This window comes from Diprion similis, chromosome 3 (assembly GCF_021155765.1).
Source record: "Diprion similis isolate iyDipSimi1 chromosome 3, iyDipSimi1.1, whole genome shotgun sequence".
NCBI classification, from domain to species: Eukaryota; Metazoa; Arthropoda; class Insecta; order Hymenoptera; family Diprionidae; genus Diprion; species Diprion similis.
Genome location: NC_060107.1, coordinates 14,138,190 through 14,156,494, shown reverse-complemented (window position 1 = coordinate 14,156,494; position 18,305 = coordinate 14,138,190). Strand labels below are relative to the sequence as shown.

At 42.8% G+C, this 18,305-nt stretch overlaps 1 long non-coding RNA gene across 1 annotated transcript in view; it reads left to right on the top strand.

Annotated features, from left to right (window-relative positions):
* LOC124404061 overlaps window positions 1–15,241 on the top strand; it is a 42,705-nt gene extending 27,464 nt beyond the window's left edge. The window contains exon 3 of the long non-coding RNA XR_006928976.1: window positions 14,567–15,241. This is a non-coding gene — a long non-coding RNA (uncharacterized LOC124404061). The remainder of the gene's footprint in view (window positions 1–14,566) is intronic.
* The last annotated feature ends 3,064 nt before the right edge of the window (window positions 15,242–18,305 follow it).

The window sequence follows — 18,305 nt, the reverse complement described above, 5'->3', positions numbered from 1 at the left end:
ATACCTTTCTTGACCCTACTTCTTACCGCGGTAATTATCCGGATGATTAAAATACAGCAAAGAACGAAGAAAAAAAGATCAGGGAACCTTACCAAGGATTTGATACACTGCAGGATTAATTCATTTTCTCGTACGTCGTCCTGTCAGTAAAGAAATAATTTATTCTTGGAAGAGACACATTCGTCTGTGACTAAAGCAGTTTAGATTCCATGGTTACATTTATGTATATACATATTCTATGATGTAAAGTACAGCGAACCCCACGATCAAACGGTCAAATGAAAACGCTGCTAGCCAGTGGTCAGAAAAATCCCAGCCAAAGAGGCTGGCTAATCGAGCAGTGGATTACGCAGCTCAAATTATCGAATCACTCCCTTTTCCTTTCGTCTCATCCCCATCGCCGTTATGCAGTCAGAGTTTATTCCATATCAAAGAACCCCTCGAAGTCAACCGGGTGAAAGTAATATCGGTACTCATATACGCAATTTTGAGAAGACCGTGCATGCATGGAACCTCATTCAGCGAGTCTTTATAGTCAAGCAGTGTCTGAATTACTTTTTAATAATGTACGTTACACAAGTACAGGGTCGAATATAGTTGTACTAATTTTGGTCGACTTAGTACCAGATGTCGCCATTATTTTATCCAAAGTGTAATTAAGTTTTGCTAAGTATTAAAAATATCTCACAAAACATACTCAACGATCGCGTTTAGTCATGAATCGAGTAGTTGAAGATGTTGCACAGTTTTATAAAGACGATCCTGCCAATGGATGCAACTCGTGTAATATTGTGCAACAGTAAGGAAACGGTTCGAACAGTTGACGGGACAGAGAATTGTCGTCTAGAGTATGACGGGTTGCGAGTAAATCCCATTTCCGGATGGTCTTACGCAAATTGAGGTTGAGCAACGTTGCGGTATTGGTGATGCCCCGCGCAGGTTCGCCCGATGAAGCGGAACGAAACGAGACGAAACGTAACGAAACGGAACGGAATGAGAGGATCGACGCACGAGTAGAATAATTCTGGCATGAAACGAAGGACATCGGCACGCCCCGAAGACCATATCCGGTTGTCAAGCTCGGTCGACCGGACCAGCCAACGGATTGAGATGCTTGCCAGTGACGTTTGTCTTTGTCTCCGGGGGAGCCCTCGACGACTGGAAACGCGGAGTGCCTCGTCTCCGTCAGGTCGAGCTCGGGAGGCGGAGCTGTCAGAGACAGAAGTTCTCACCCTCGGAAAAATAATTACCTACTACGGGTGGCGGTGGAGAAGGTTCCTCGTCCCCGTTCGACCGCCCCCAGCCTCCCCCGTGGAACGCCTCCTCCACCTCCTCCACTCTCCAGGAACTCATCGATGACGGCTATTGTGCCAATCAGACGCCCGAGCGCGTTGATAACTTAAACACATGCAGTCATGCGATTTGCTATTTCAAATTCATTTGTTTCTCCGGTCGGTTCTGCAGGAGATACAGCTATGTTGAAAAACAGAATAGGCAGAGGAATGAAAGAGACGTATAATCATACATTAGCGCTCGCAGGGATCGTTCGATAATACGAACGAACATGTTATTCGGAAATTTGAAGGCGGGTATTAAAACGAGACTAATTGCGACGGGATGGCAATTCCCTGAAGCGATAGGTATATGTATACCTGGATATACACTTAATTATAGCGATACGGATCGACGCGATTTTCACAGCGTAAGATCTTCAGCGATAATAAAATTGCGTATTATGATTGAATTCCCGGTGGAATACTAGGCTGGAGACAAGCATCCAGGGTCTTGTTTGTCACGATAATTATACTCGCAGTTGTCGTCGACTCTTCGGAGGATTATATAGCAAACCTCGTTTTGTTTTTGCGAGTGACTGTTCAGGCGAACAGGCGCATCGAACATCCCCAGGGATTGATGCCGCGTGGGGTTGCTGCTGCACCGAATGCAGCGAATCGTTCTGGGCTGACGCCTCCGCACACTAGTAGGTTATACTGCAGGGGTTGCGCTCGTTGACGTGTAAAATCCCGATGTAGAAATATGAATTTTTCATACGCCTTAGTCGGAGCCGCAGATTTTTACCCCTGGTCTCGGTATAAGATGGATACGTGATGGATGACTATCAACGTAATTTGTTTACAACAATTCACATGTTGTCATGGAATTACAATGCTGGTGTGTGCTGTTTTTTACGACTAACATAAGAAACTGAAACTTAAAATCCCCAATTATTAAATTTTATGCTCATTCAGAGATAACATTTTGCTTTTTTTGATAGAAATCAATTTATAGATGCATTTTTGTAGAAAATTTTCTTGTGTGAATACAATATTTTGGTGTAAATAACAATATTAATGAAATAGTTGATTGAAGATTGCAGAAAAAAATTTTATTGAATACGATATACTTTTTCTACTTTACAATTATACTTTATTAATGAAATAATTCTTTTTTCATTGTATTATCAAAATATTTAATACTAAATTGTTTACAATACAACTCACTAAATCTAATCGGTGGATAAATATTAGTCAAATTTAAGAAATTGTTAGAGTTGCTAATTGATTATCGCCATCAAATAATATTTTATATCGTAAATATACAAAACAAAAAAATTGTTCAAGTGGCAAAACGCTCTTTGTGACAAGTCAAAAATTCTTTCTCGCAAGAGAAGTGACATGATCAGTTATCAGTAGACGCGCCAGGCATCTGTCTAATACAATCAGCAGAATTAAATCATTCTTGGTCTAACAACATTGAATATCCCTGTCAATCCATAATGGCGTATTTTTTTGTCATTGTTTAAAGTGACTCCTAATTCATGTAGCATAAATTACAATCAAATAATAACTTTTTATTTCCCTCAATTAAACAATCATTTCGCAATTTTAAATAACGATTTCACTCCGTAGATCTGATTTCGAAATCTTGACCGAGTCTATGAGATTGTGGTGTCAAACCTGTTCTTAGACCTTCCAAATAAAACATTTCATTTTCCACGCGCTATAAAATCAACCAGGACCATATTTTGATTAATACAATCAAATATTATTTTTTTGAATATTCCATGCTGACATATCTTTAACCTGAGAAACTCTGTCGCTAGAAATTCCATCACCCTTCAACCTACGACAAGTGAATAAATGAATGAATTCCCTCCACCTTGAAGGAATCACTGTTAAATCCAAGAGGTCATTACTGGAGAGTTTTTCCTCTGGCTCAGCCCCTGATCCTCCAGCGGAGACTTCCGGTCCCGAAATTTGCAGAGGTCGTCGTAGGCGCAGCTGACGAGGCTGCAGCCCTCGCCGCGGCCGTCGCCCTGGATACGCGGGGGCCGCTCGACGCGCGTCTCTCGGGTTCTGGGGTAGTTCGGGCCGTCGCGAGGGCGGCTTGCTCCAGGTCTCGCCTGATTGGCGGCTCCAGACTATCGACCATCCTGGGACCGGCCCTTTGTTTTAGCCAACACCCCCAACCCTCCTTCCTTCTCTCCTTCGCTAGCTCTCCGCACGCCGACCAGCTCCAGCTGTTACAGCGATGGAGGAGCTCTCGACGGCGCTCATTTTTTAAAATTTTTTGTTTTTATTTTTCTACTTTTACGGACGTCTGGACCTCACCTTGAATTTCATGCCGGTGTGAAGTTGTAGGCCGATTGATCGACGTCGCACCTTCGATAACGGTCAAGTCTTTCAATTCTGACTTTTAATTGCTGGAGCGATTTTCAACTCTTTCGATGATTATTGTAACAGATATATGTACGGGTGAATAAATGCCTTTGCAAATTTCTAGGATCTTGAAGAAGTGTGTAACTGCAATACGAATACAGATTTATTCATGTATCTGAAATATTGATGGATCCTATTTGAACATAGCCTCGAGTTGTCACTGATAGTACACTAGTATTATACCAATTGTCAACTTTTGAGATGGTAACATTGAATTCTGGTTTATTATTTGAGGGTGTAGAATTGTCAAATTGAAAATCTATTACTTTATTATTGAGATTTTTTTCAATCTAGCCTCACCGAACAAAGCTTTAAGTACACAAGTATATGAATTCGATATTTTGGTTACTTATTTGATAATTTTACCGTAGATCGCAAAAAAAAAATCGAAGAATTCACGATTTAAAATAGATAGCCAAGAACGTGAAGAAAAGTTTATATATTATAGTAAATCTTACATACTTGTACTGATTTTATATAACGAGTACGGGAAGAGCTCGAGGGTGAAAAACTTGTTATTTAATAACCACGATCCCTGACGAGGGTGCAAATAAGAACATATTAAATGAATCCGCGTCATTAGCGTCGTCGAATTCTGTTTTTCATCTCCCCCGCCGCCACTGACCAGTATTTTGCCGGGGAATGCGCTCCTCGTTTTTAATTAATAGAGCGTGCTACAGCAGGTTGGCAATGGAGATGCTTGGCAGAGGGTAGAATCGGCGGAACGAAAAGAAGTAGAAGAAGACGAAGAAAAAGAGGAAGTGGAAGTGGAAGTGTGGAGAGAACACGAAGCCGAAGGAAACGCTGCAGAGGAACGAAGAGAGGATGACGAGGGAAGAGGGGAAAGTAACGGCAGAGGCAGTAGTACGGAAAGACAGGGGGAGGGTTTGAAGGGGGCGGTTTTAATGAGGATGAGCGAGATAAACCTCCCTCGAATCTCCCTCGCGGCCCTTGAGCATCCAGCGGGCGCCCAACGAACAGCACCCGGTGAGAGCGGCACCCACTGCCGAGCGCGAGATACCGAAATACAAAAGAGAAAGTAATTTCTTTTCCCAGCAATTTTTACTCAAGGATTTGTTTTATTTTCTCGGGATGGATGATAAGTAAAAATAAAAAAAAATAAAATGAAATAATAATAATATTAGAGAGAGGGAGAGAGAGATAGACAGAGATGGATAGATTTATTTTCTCCATGAAAAGCAACTGGACTACTGGACAAGCTTACTGGATACATAGCATCTACGTAGATACATGCACCATAAGCGAAAAAAGAGGTAAGCAAAGTAAAAACAGAAAGCAGACTTCAAATTATTATCTAAATAGAGGTGAAGGTCATCTCTAGTCTCGAAGAGACTCTGTTAGCAAAAAGGTGCTGGTGAAAGGCCACTTTAAAATCGAATAACGATCGCATCTCCCTCAGTGTCAGCGGGAGCGAGTTCCAGAGTCAAACTCCAGTAACAGAGAAAGACCGTCGGAAGGTCTCACAATCAGTGGAGAAACGCACCACGAGATATTCACCCCTGACCAGACGGAAGAAACCAGACGCATCTACACCCCAAAATGTGAAAAGTTCCCTGAGTTCCCTCAGGTAGACAGAAACACCGGAATTAAACACCAGATGGAGCAGGCAGTCGGGAAAAAATAGCCAACGATTTCTAACCGAAAGCCAACCCAACTCGCAACGGAATGGAGTAACATATTCGTCTGCAGAGTTCAGAAACTGTTGAAACCGCGTATTTTGTACACCAGACAAGTCGTTATAAGCGACGCGGCAGTATTCAATATAATTGGAAAAACTAGTGACAAGAGAGAGAGAGAGCGAGGGGGGGGAGAGAGAGTAAAATTATTCCGATTGAGAAACTAGAATCTCTCTCTCTCTCTCTCTCTCTCTCTCTCTCTAGTATTATTATTTTTTCAATTTCTCTTTCTGGATGTCGCTTTGCATCGGATCAGCTGCGGCAACGAATTTTGAGGTTATAAGAATAATAGGGAATTGCGTGTTTCAAAATTCTCACTGAGTACGTGGGAAGACGACTTTTCTTCATATCGAGAATCTTTTTCGAAACTCTACGTTCAACGCCAGAAGACAAGCAACTGGAAATACAATCTGAATATCCAGAATTACAAAATGTAGCTTCGGTTGCCGATAATCTGCTAGCGTCGAGCGAGGAGTTTCACCGAAAACTTTTGTTATAATTTCAGTATTATGAGTATGAAGAGCAATGCAACGCCGAGGTTTAACCCAAGTTAGAAGATCTCGAAGGGGTTTGAGATGGGCAATCGAGGCGTACCGTTGGAATCGGGATGATGCTGCTGTAGGGTGTGATTTAGGTGATTTTTTTCCTCCCGGGTTGCCGAAATAATTCACCCCTAATGCCTTCGCTAACTGCGCACAGGGTCGGGGTCGAGCCCGTTCTCGGCGACTGTTTATTGCCAAAAAATGTCATCTTATATATCACACACGCGTTTCTAAAGAAGACATTCCGAGGGAGAACGAGCTGTCGGGTACGTGCGCATAATGGTGTGTGCTTAGAACAAACTTACCGCTATAGGTGTAATAAATGCAGAGGATTTTGTGACTAATGAAGGAGTAAGTTATTATGATCACTCCGAGAATGTAAATTTGAATTTTTATGTAGCTATTTTAAACAATATACCGACATGTGTTCCATTTGGACTCATATTCGTGGATCGATCTCTTACGAATTCAACGAGATCTGATTATATCTACATATTATAGCTCGAGGCGAACTTCCATCACGTCTAATTGTGTTTGACATTAATTTGACCGAAGACTCAGTGATTGACGGGAACGAAAAGTGCAGTTTGGTGTATCTGTGCATGTAGTCGGTGAAACGAGACGAACAAAGTTTGCGACCGTAACCTCAAATTAGCTATTGTGTTTCCCTCTTCTCCCAACAAACTCGATACTCGCTCGGTGATATCCGATATCCCTGATCAATTATAAAACATGAAAATTCTTCAGAAGCTCGCACTTGATTCGCATCATCATCATCAACATCATCGTCGTTATTTCATCTCCGTCAGCCAATCAGCGTTGAGTATGGATGCGCACCGTTGTCTTTGAAAATCGAACAAAGCGAACCCGGCTTCGTTAATTTAATTTAATTAAAATCAATCGCTCCAAATCCGTACCATAACGACGTCAAAGCTAAACCCTGGCGGGTGGCGGGGTGTATAGGCATATCGGTTGCATTATTGTAATCAAATTAATTAACCAGCTATTAACTTGTCGCAAAAGCTTTGCCTCGCCTCGACTTACCTTGCCTTGCCTTGCCTTTCAACGTCCCTCGTCCCCAATTCCTATTGATTACTGATCGCTAATTATACCAAACTGACAAGACACGCCCTGCCAAAGCCTGTTTCTGCATGCTTGTACGATATCGCTGACCCCCTTACCCCTGCCTCCCCCATCCACCATTATATCGTCGTAGAGGCAATAACTTGGCACCTGTCAGCCGACTCTAACGCCAAATAACGCGTAGTTTGCTGTGACCCAATAGTGTGGAGGCAATAACCATAACATCCTAATAGTCAATTATAATAACTTGGCGAGAACTTGCCGTAATCCTCTTATCACTTAAAATCATTCTCATCGTTTTCAATTTATCAGAAGTCTCGTAGTCATTCTACGGGCTAAGCAATATGGCGTGACAGCTAATTGTTTTAAGTTAATTTGACAAACATGAAAGCGTCAGAAGGTTTTCGCATGCTGTTCAGTTTTTATTTTTCATGAGAAGTTGATTGACAGTAAATAGAGGAATGAAAAAATATTTGTAAAGTTTATTACGATTGTTTTCGTGTAGGCGTGTACTCAATTGAACCTGTGACACTATTGGCAGATTTAGCTTTGTCGGATTTTCATTCTGGCTGGTCACCTCAATTAGTTTCATAGCTTTCAATCTAATCTTGGGAAACTTATATGAGCGAAGTAAATTTTTAAAGACTCATGGCAATAAAATAACTTCGATTCGTCCATGAACTTGACGCGGATAAGTTTGACATCTCACGTCCCGTCTCGATTAAGTTGGCTGCCCTGTGTTGGCGACGAAAATATTACCGCAGCACGATCACGCCAGCCAATAGATCTCAATTATTTTGCGCATGCGCAGACACTCAGGCCGCCAAGCGTTTAATCGTGCTCTCTCGGCATCTTCATCCTTCATCACATCGACTAATTGATCCATGATGCACGTGTAGCGCGGGAAGAAAAAACAATCGTGGGTGGGCCCGTTTGATATTTTCATACTCGTTTTCAATTAACGTGCGTTGGGTTCCAACAAGAAGGGAAATTGAGTCGTAACATCGAGCTGCGTGGGCCTCGGATGAAAAGCTCGGAATGGGACCTGGTAGCTCAGATGGAAGAGCCAAGATAACGTTCGGGGATTTTCATTACCGTAATACCTACCATGCTGCATTTTTACGTCCCTCGTTGTCGTCTCCGGGTTGAATGCACATCGAGTGACGTAACAACGTACAGCGTGCGGTTTATACGTCGACGTAGGATGGCGCAGGGACCAGCCGGGCCATCTAATCACGCGGCTCGTGTAATCATCTCCCCCAACTCACCCCAGCGGACTATCCAACCCCCGACGCGGTCAGGACGTCCTTTATTCGCCGAGCTAGAGACGCGGTGACATTCTCTTTTTGTCCAGTCGTCCCCGACCTGCACCCTCCTCAATCGGACGAGTTACGGCTTAGCCTCCCACATAATTAAGTCGCAATTGAAAATTAATCATTGAAATTGACGTCGAGATCGAGTCGGATAAAAAGAAGATTCGCTTTGATGTGGAGCCTGGTTCCCGCGGAAGCTTCTTACGCCAATTATTTCCCGGATTATTATTTTGCATCGCGTGTCCCTCCAGCTCCTTCTTTCTATCTTTCTCTCTCTCTCTCTTCCCGTTAGAGAAGCGGAATACGTTTTTTTGTGGATTCTATAAGAGGATTAGACCACCAGAGTGTCGCGTCTTGCCTCTATTTCGATGCAACCGTCATCTCTTTGACGCACCTCTGCAATCTCTCGAATTAGAAGTACGTAAGAAGAAAACATAACATCTCGCACAAATCACCTCCAGTATTCCTTAGCATGTGTATTTTCCAGCTATTTATTGTTGCACATTTGTTGCTAGGCGACACTGAATCCCTCAAAAAAATCATCCGTGTGAAACAAATTCAAAAACCGGATACGGTACCAATTGTTGATTACCCGGAGAGGCGGCAAGTTCCGATGCCGAGTGTTGTATGACCATTAGTGGGAAAGCCAAATTGCATTATTATCTTTTAACATTCGATCGTTCAGTCCAAAGCAGCGATTCAGGGATGACCCGAAAGTGCTTTGATGTCGGTGAGACCTGGCGTTTCTAGGGTTTGCCTTTGGAGGAGGGCGCTCGTACACGTGTCGCGGCTTACCCATACCTTCATTCGTACCTTCGACGACACGGCATTTTCCCGGCCGAGTGTTGTTCAGCTTGATTTTATTGCGCAGAAGCCCCGTGCGTGGTAACTGGCCGTCAAACCTCACCGAAGCCCCTTTTCAGCGCGTGTCGCGGTCGCTCCACCTCAATCGTTATATTAGGACCTTCCCTCGCTGATTGATTCAGAGCGGATTTAGTTAGGCACTCTCTGTGTTTCGATCACGACGAATTTCCAATAGCACGAGGATTCGTTCGGTGAGTTAAGCGGAAAGAGAGAGAACCTTTTCATTTTACGGCTCATCGCGGTCCGACAACGACCGAAAAACTTTGCCGACCAACTCTTTTGGCCATCGTCCAGTCTGCCTTCTCCCTCTTTCAAAGCAATTTTACAGTTTCGAAGCTGGAGGTGACGAAGCTCATTGGGGAAAGACACCTCTTCCTCGAATAATTCCTCGACAACTGCGTTATTTCCTAGGATTATCAGGCAAATGCGACACTGGATTCAATTATCACGAGCTCGCAGTGTCAGCTGTAACGGATATTAGGTTATTTTCTTTGAGCAGCATGAGAATAAAGTCCGAGGATGAAGAGGAGAAAAGAAACCTGGATCGAGGCCATTTTATTGAAGGGATCTTGGCAGGCACTCCCACTTCTTCACCCGCGCCGCCCCGTTCTTGAAATCCTGGTAATCCGCGATGAGACATAGATTGAGTTCTGCCTGCCTGGCGGAAAAAAGGAAAGGGAGGAAAGGAAAGAAAATTGGAAACCCAAGCGGCCGCCCTCTCCACCACCCACCTGGTTAGCTGGATAATAAAATTGCAGCCGGACTGCTGCTGGTGTTACCGTAAGCCGGGTTCCACCGACAGGCAGACCAGAACTGAGACAGGCGAGCCTCTCCTTTCCCTCCTTCTCATTTTCTCAACTCCACAAACCTTTTTCGAGAGCTCCACTCGAATCGTCGCAGTCCTTAGAATGTCTTAGAAAGTAAAATAAGTAAGGAGTAAAAATAAAAGGTGCAGGCACTACGTGCCGTGATACAAAACTCCTCTTAAATCGTTTTCTCTTCTCTGTATTTGGCTAATTTTTATGTAGGTATTTCTTCTTCGGCTCAACGATAGGTTTCAATGAGATTTTAATTTTTTCACTTGGTTCCAAAGATTTTATAAAATTTAAAATGATTTCAAAAGGATTGTACATTTCGTAGGGTTTCAAAGATTTCAGAGGTTTTAGATTAGTTCACGTGATTTCGTGGGTGGTGTAGACCAGATTTTAACTCACCCTCTCCCTGAATAGCAGTTTCAATACCCAGAGAATCTTTTTCCACAAAAAAAAAAAAACTGATCAGATACTTTTTCACCAAGAATTTGGTTATTAATACCGAAAACTTTTTACTCCAACGTGGAAAAAACAAAACGTCTGACAACTTTGTCGCTCCTGGATTCGCGAGCTCCTTCGTTCCATATTTCACAAATATTGACATTATCAGTTGCAAAAACCCTGCCAGATCCATTATGATAATTGGCAATTTGTTTAAAAAAAAAAAAAGATCACTCTCCACTTAGGTTGCGCATACGGCACGTGATTCGTTCGAGTTTTCTCGAGCTCGCAAAGAATAAGGCTGACATGGTGAGGAGAGTCTGTGCAGCACACTATGGATCCGAACTGAAAGTCATCAACACTTTTATCTCGCTGGACGCGCGTCCTTCCCTTCGCCCTCCTTGCCTTTGATTCGCCGATAAGAGGTTGTTGGTATTAATTTAAAACACAACTTCAACGAATCTCCCCCCCCCCCCCGTATCCTCTCCTTCTCCTCGCTAACGGGTAGTGATTATTTTAATACAACTGTTGGCAAGGAGAAGGCGGAGCTGCAGAGGAGCAGAGCGACGGAAAAAGGACTTGTAATTTGTTTCGAGATCGTATCTTCAAAGTGGCTCTTTTATCTGCGGCCAAAGGGACACCGGCAACGCGCTTGAATCTCGCTCGACACGGGGGAGGACCTCGCCTTTCTGTGACTATCGTGTTCCGAGGACCAACGCTGACCAGGGGGCCGAGCCGATATTTCACTACACTAGTTTCACTCGCAGTAATTAATAGTCCAGATCCTCTCGATAATCTTTGATTTTCCTAATTCTTTATACAAGCCATTCGTTTTCAGAGAAGTTACTTTCTTGCCACCGTTCGATTTACTTTTACATTCGTGCATTCACTCGATGAAAAAACTAATTTGCCACTTCTCGAGATCGTTACATCCGTTTCATCAGGGACAATCGCACAAAACACAATTATAATAGACACAAACTTCATGAACACAGCTCAAGTAACTCTTCTCATGTTCACTAGATGCACACACTATTTGTCCAGCGTCCTTGGCCTGAGTCGATTAGAAGCAGACGAATCAACGCCAGCGCATCAATAGCCTCAATGGTACTATCGAATCACGTGGTTCACTGTGTATGTCATTGGTTAAAGTGACAGAACCATGTGACTAAATCTGTTTTACCCGGTAGTTCAACTTCGGATATTGCAGCGCTAGTGTCGGTTCTTGGGGCTTCTAATCGGCACAAGCATCGAGTGTTGGAAGCATAAGACTGGCCCTTCAATTGGTACAGAAATCAGTGCACAATATGCGATCTACCGAACGTCAAATGTTAATTCATACTCTCCCGGGAAAAATCGAGGATGAAACGGCATCGCTTATGGGATTGATAAAGAAAAACGCGTCAAAGGGGGGATACGAGGTGCACAGGTGCGCGTGGCGCACGGGCTGCTGTAGGTAAGAAATAAATAAAAGTTGGTCCCGGCTGTATACCTACCTCGGGTTCGTATCGCGTCGGGCGTATCTTTTCCTTATATCGCCCCGGAGGATCGGGGTAAGTCGGTAGCACCGTGCAACACACGATGCGCACAATTAATATCGCGCCACTATCTACGATCTCTCATTATTACTTGGTCCGGCATACCGGCCTGCGTGTGTTGAGCCCTCTTCTCGAGGCCTCTGTGTGCGCGAGGGGGCGACCAGAGACGGGCTACCGGACGCCCCAGGACATCGCACGACGAGCCATGCATCATCGTGTAGTAACGAGCCGGGACGCATCGCGTGTCGATTCGTATTTAAAATTTGTATAATTCCCCCTCTGCCGCGCTTTTTCAACATCGCGAAATCGAGTACCGATTATCTAGCACGCGTTCCGAGCTCCGCACTTAGGTACCTACAATCACCGCGGTAAAGAGTCGACTCTTCGGTGCGAACTCAATTTTTTTCATACAAATCTGCCACTCAATTGCTTTCCACTTTTCTGGACGTGGGTTAGAATCTCACTGTTGTACTGACACAAAATGTAACGGAATTACCGGCTGAGGTTCAAGATTGTGAGAGATCTTGTCCGAGCAGATCTTCTCCGGGAACTGTTATTACGTATCGTGGAAAATCAATCTCTGATCGTTTTGTACACCAGGTAGTTAACTATAGATTCTAGCTCCACTTTTCGTAACAATATAATTCATGTGTAAAAGGGTGAACACGATACTACAATTGGTATGTAAAAGACCACGTCTGAAAAAGCGTTGTTCGTGATACTTATAGCTTAAAATTCCACTAGCGTAGGATTTTATTCGAAGCTGAGGATGACGTAAAAAAAATTCAACGTCATAAAAGTGACAGGTCCTCTTCGACCGCACTTTTGTCTCTCACCTCGTCCCAAGAGGCTCTTAATTTTTCCTCCCGCACACGAACGAACGGATGTACGAGGAGGGTGTAAAAAGGGTGAAACCAACGACTGTTAAAGACAGGGGTTGAATCGGTGTGGGCTTCTCTCGGTGCGTTACTCGGTCAATCGCAGCAAGGGATGCCTATACCTCATTAATATTAACCACAACCCTTCCCTGGGCGTCTAGACGGTCCGAGGGAGTGTGACGGGGTGGCGAAGCCTCGTCCACAAAGGCTGCCAGAACCTGGTGTACAGGCTATTCCGTCGGCGACGTTGGACGCAGTATTCGCCACGTCCACAACCCGCGCTGCATTCCACCCTAAACACATATTAATTAGCCACCGGCGGACAGGAAGACATAACTCCGTCGGTGCGAGGCATCCCCTCGTCCTGTAGTTCGAGTGTCGCGTTACGTGCCCCGGGTGGCCATCCACCGACCTGCGGTAGCGTCCCCGACGGAACTGGACCTGGACCTCTACGCCAGCCGGGCTCACGGCGTCAGAACCCGAGGCTGGCACTCCTGGGGCATTAATAATCCGGGTAGCTGCCCATATGTTAAACGTCCGGCCAAGCGCTCCCTGATGCAGACTGAGGCAGTAGCTACCTACAGCGTAGAGATTTCTCCTCCCCTTCATATCCTTACGCTCGCTCTTATCACCACGCGCATGTCCTGCTGCTGCTTCCTCCTTTCCAAATTTCTCCATACAAACTGAAGTTCGGCATTATTGTTACCCTAGAAAAGATAATTACACAGCTCAACGGTTAAAATAACGGTTTTTCTTTTGTGTTGCAATGTTTTTTCGCGTGAATGTTGGTGTTTGAAAACTTACAATTTACGACTCAAGTCGTGATTATATTAGATTGACTCTAGGTTTTATGTTGTTTTGATATTGTAACGAGAGGGACGGGGTACCCAATATAATTATAACTTTACTCGTAAATTCGTCGTTTTCAAACACCAAAATTTGAGGAAAAAACAGGGCAGCAGAAAAAATATTTTTTCGGTAAGCTGTGTAGTATTTTTTCTATAAAATTTAGATATTAAAAAATTAAATACAGGATTTTTTGTCTGATTATTGCTTTTTTGAGCCGTATATGAAAATGTCGATAAAACAACTGACTAGACTCAATTTTGAAAAACTACGCTTACTCCTAGGGCAAGTGACATCAAATCTTACTAACGATAAGATCCTTCAAATATCAAGGGCAACAAAACTACCGTGGATCGGTGTTACGAGACAAGTATCTTCCTGGAAACTTGTCAATCGGGAATCTAATTCCACTGTGAAAAAATGGTGGTGTTAAAATTTTGCCCAAATCAAATTTTAGTGATTTTCTTAGAATTTTCTTACAAAAGATTGAGATAGCAATCTAAAAATCCGATCTGAACGAAAACGGTGTTTCACCAAATGCCCGTTTGTTTGGAATGACAAAAAATGTAACAATGAATAAAAAATCTTCTCCGAATATTGATATTTCTCTGAAATTTTTCAACTATCTCATATTTACAAATTATTCTACACCCAACATATCCTAGATATTCTTGAGATTGTGACTATATACAAGTTACGATAATAATTAACCTATCAGCGATGAAATATCAATTTTATCAAGATATTGGAAACCAGTTTTAAGGATTATGTTTCTCGCCATGATTTCCCCTAGTGAGCAACTTTTGATCTGACGATAGATTTTCAACATGTTTCAGGTACCATTACCCGGAGGAGGCTTGGAGGCCACCGCCAAGACGGTATTCCTCGATACCACCGTCGCCGTGAAGACTTCGGAACGCATAAACTAGATTGTAGCAAAAGTAGCACTGTATTCCTCCGATGAACCCCCCGTCATAATGTAAATAAAAGCGTACATCCCTCTCACCCTTCACCCCCACATCTATGGTAATCTTGGAATATCGCCCAGCCTCCCAAATACTGCCACACCACATGATAAGTAACAAAATCATCAGTTATTAATAGCACATGTTATATATAGTATACATATATATATCATAAATAAAATAACTTTAGGTATATCAGTAGGAAGAGAATAATGAATATACATATTGGTGAATATCGAAAGTGCACAAATTATCGTTGATCAAATCAAATATTATTCATATAATAGCATTCATATTGTATACATATTGTACATTTCAATTACCCTCGACGAACCTTCTTCAAGTTCAACTTCGTGGCATAAAAAAAAAAACAAACAAAAAAGATATCGACAAGCACGAACAAGTTATATTCCCAAAGTACCTAATTTGTATATACTTATATAATACATATTAATGATTATCTATACATTAGATATAAACACATAAACACATAATAGTTGCAAATAATTCTTGAAAGATTATCATTTTGATTTTGATAAACATTACATGTACGTTAGTTTTACTGACATACGTCTATTTACTGTTTAATGTCAAATCACTATTATTATTATTATTTTTGATTTTATTATTTAGTCAATCGTAATATAAGGAAGAAGACCATATGGTCAATTGTAATATAAGGAAGAAGACCATATGGTCAATTGTAAGACATTTTCCTATTTTCATTGTCAGACGTTGTTGTAAGAAAATATGAATAAGGAAGATTACGGTTGATCGTAGAGTCCTTCACAATTATCATTGCTCGTTATCGATTATGTTAGTTATTGTCAGTAAATATTATTATTATGAAATATTATACCCTATACGATTGTATCAGAATTCTTTCTGTTTTTTTTGGTAATATTTCTATAACATTTACGATACATCTCGTAGAAAAGTGTATGAACGAGTGATAAATCGATGCATCAACGGGGCAGCGTGAAATCGGTGAGAGAAAAACAACCGAGGTGAAGGAAATTAATGAGAGTTGAGCGAAAACAAGCTGCCACAACTAACTCAGTTTTCACTAAAAATCACTTTCGCCAAGATTCTTCGTCTTCTTCCGACACTCGGTGCCTCCGCTTATAGAATCCCAGATTCAAGACGTCTTTTGCCCACGATTGCGTGTCGGCTGGTACCTCGTCCGATCACCAGACCCGGAGCTTATGAAATATCATTTTTTCGCGAAGTAATCGGCCGTCCCGAACGCAGCGGGTGTCGGTGCCCCGCGGCAGTTTCGTCGTTGGTCTCAGTTTACGACTGGTTCCAGTTAGTATCTCATCCTTTAACGACAAGCTTAACATAACCGGAGAACACTCGATTTTTGACCTACGAAATGCTGTCGCGAGCTCGAGGACGAGACGCTGCATGGCTGGTGGTGCTGCGGTTAACGGCGAGTGGAATGTTGTCGAACTTAACGAGCTTACTGCTTAAGTAATCGCTACCACTCTTCCTCCGGACCCGGAGTACCGTCGCTACTTGACAAATCTTAGGGACAAGAGGAATCCGTGTTGTCTCCAAGTAAACGGGCCTCCAGGTGCCACCCGCGTTCCTTTAGCCCCCGACTCGAGGATAATCCGTTCCATTCCTTCTTCCGCTCTAAAGGCACGTTCTTCACGAGTATAAAATTCGTCTCCACTATCAGTTCATCTATAGAGAAAATTGTGAAAACCTGAGTTGTGCCAGCGATTGTCGATTTGCTTTGAATGAAGAGTACTGGCAGAACGAAATTGGGACAATTGTTTCCAAAGAGGTTGTAAAAGCTTAGATTCAAAATTGAAACTATTCAACATCAGTTTGCAGTGAATAAAATGAAACTATACTCAACCGGGTATCCTTCGGAGCCATTTACAAACCATGAGTCTTCAAACTTCAAATACAGTCTTCTGTAATATGCATGAAATGCCCATTTTCGGTGAATAACGCAGGTTTGCGCGATTTCTTAAATGTTTTCTCTAAAACTGCTAATTGCGAAAGATTTCTATGACGTGGACCGTTGCAATTCTGTACCCTTGAGACAAAAAGGATCAGGCTTCTGGATCATGAATTCTGCTCAAACTTGTAGAATCGTTTACTTGTAGAATCTAGTATCATTTCGTAGCAGTAGTGAATTCAGTAACTGCGAATTTTCTACCCCTAGATCTATCGTAAACTGGGTCAAGGCATTCTCATTGGATGAAACTACGCATTAGTATCCTCCATATTTCTGATCAAGAAATACTTTCCTTGTTAGTTAAAAGTCCCGTGTGCTTCGGCAATCGGGTTTGGTTGGGGAAGGATGAAAGGTCCATCCGGTAGCTTGTCCGAGTGCTTTCGGAACACATTGGTGGTCCAAACCTGAGGTGAACCGTTGGAGGTCCAGACACGACGCAGTGGCACCTGACTCAACCTATTAGTCAAGAACCCCCGCCCTGCGAGGCTGCGTTGTATCCGTGTACCTATAACACTATACATGTTGGCCGGACCGGCGGTGGGCCTGCACACCCGGTATAAACCTGGCATTACTTATTCCAGCGATCAGTGCGTGTATGTATGTATGTATTTGTGTATATTCGTCAGTCGCGTATATACGATCCCGGGAGGTGCGTGCATGCGAGTGCGATGGAAGATAGGGCCCAGCGTGGGGCCCATTCATGAACGCCCACGCGCGGCCACGCATGTCTCGGGCCACTAAATGTTGGAAAATATTATACGAAGCTCCGATGTGACAGCACCGATAGACACCGATATGCAATAATTGAGTGCTCAATTCGTACTTCATTCCCGGTAGTTAGACTCAGAAATTCTCATAGAGTAGTCTTTCACATCGCGTATTCCTTCTCAAGGCTTTCTGATACTAGCCAATGAATTTTCAAGTCTATTGGGTTAGAACTCACAGAGTTAGGCAATGTAATGGCCAATTTACTAAAAAATAAGTCGTCGGCATCTTCAAATGTCACACAAATCACTGGGAACGAAGGATGCAGGTCGAAAGGTTGAATGAACAAACAGTTGAACAGTTGAAACAGTTTTATCGGATGTACAAAAACCCGATAATCTATGTCATAGAATTTCAAAGGGTAGGAAGTCGAAAAAAATCAAAATATCAGAAGGTAAAGTATAGAAAACTTACAAATATAGAATCGTTGTAATTCTGACGATTCTATGATTCTGATGATGATGATGATTCAATATTTTTCCTTTCTACCGTAACGGTCTCAAAAAACTGAACACTCAAATGCGCATGCGCCAAATCGTGTGATTCCATTGATGGATTTAATTGGTTTGCATCGCATTTTTCGATTGCTCGCTTGGTTGACTAACTCAATTGTGGCCGGACGCTAGATATCAAAATTCACAGGAATCTAGAGGTTACGTTGAGTAAAAAATTTGAGATAACCAAAATATAATGCGTTTACATTGAAGCTAAGAATACCTCAAAACGTTTGCACGTACTATTGTGAAGTTGGCACCAAGACACAACCAGGCGGAATTGGCCAGCCTGTCTAAACAGACGAAGAACTTGGCACATGTGCACTTGAGTGGTCAGTTTCCCGAGATTGTCACGGTTGATTAGAATATTCTATAAGAA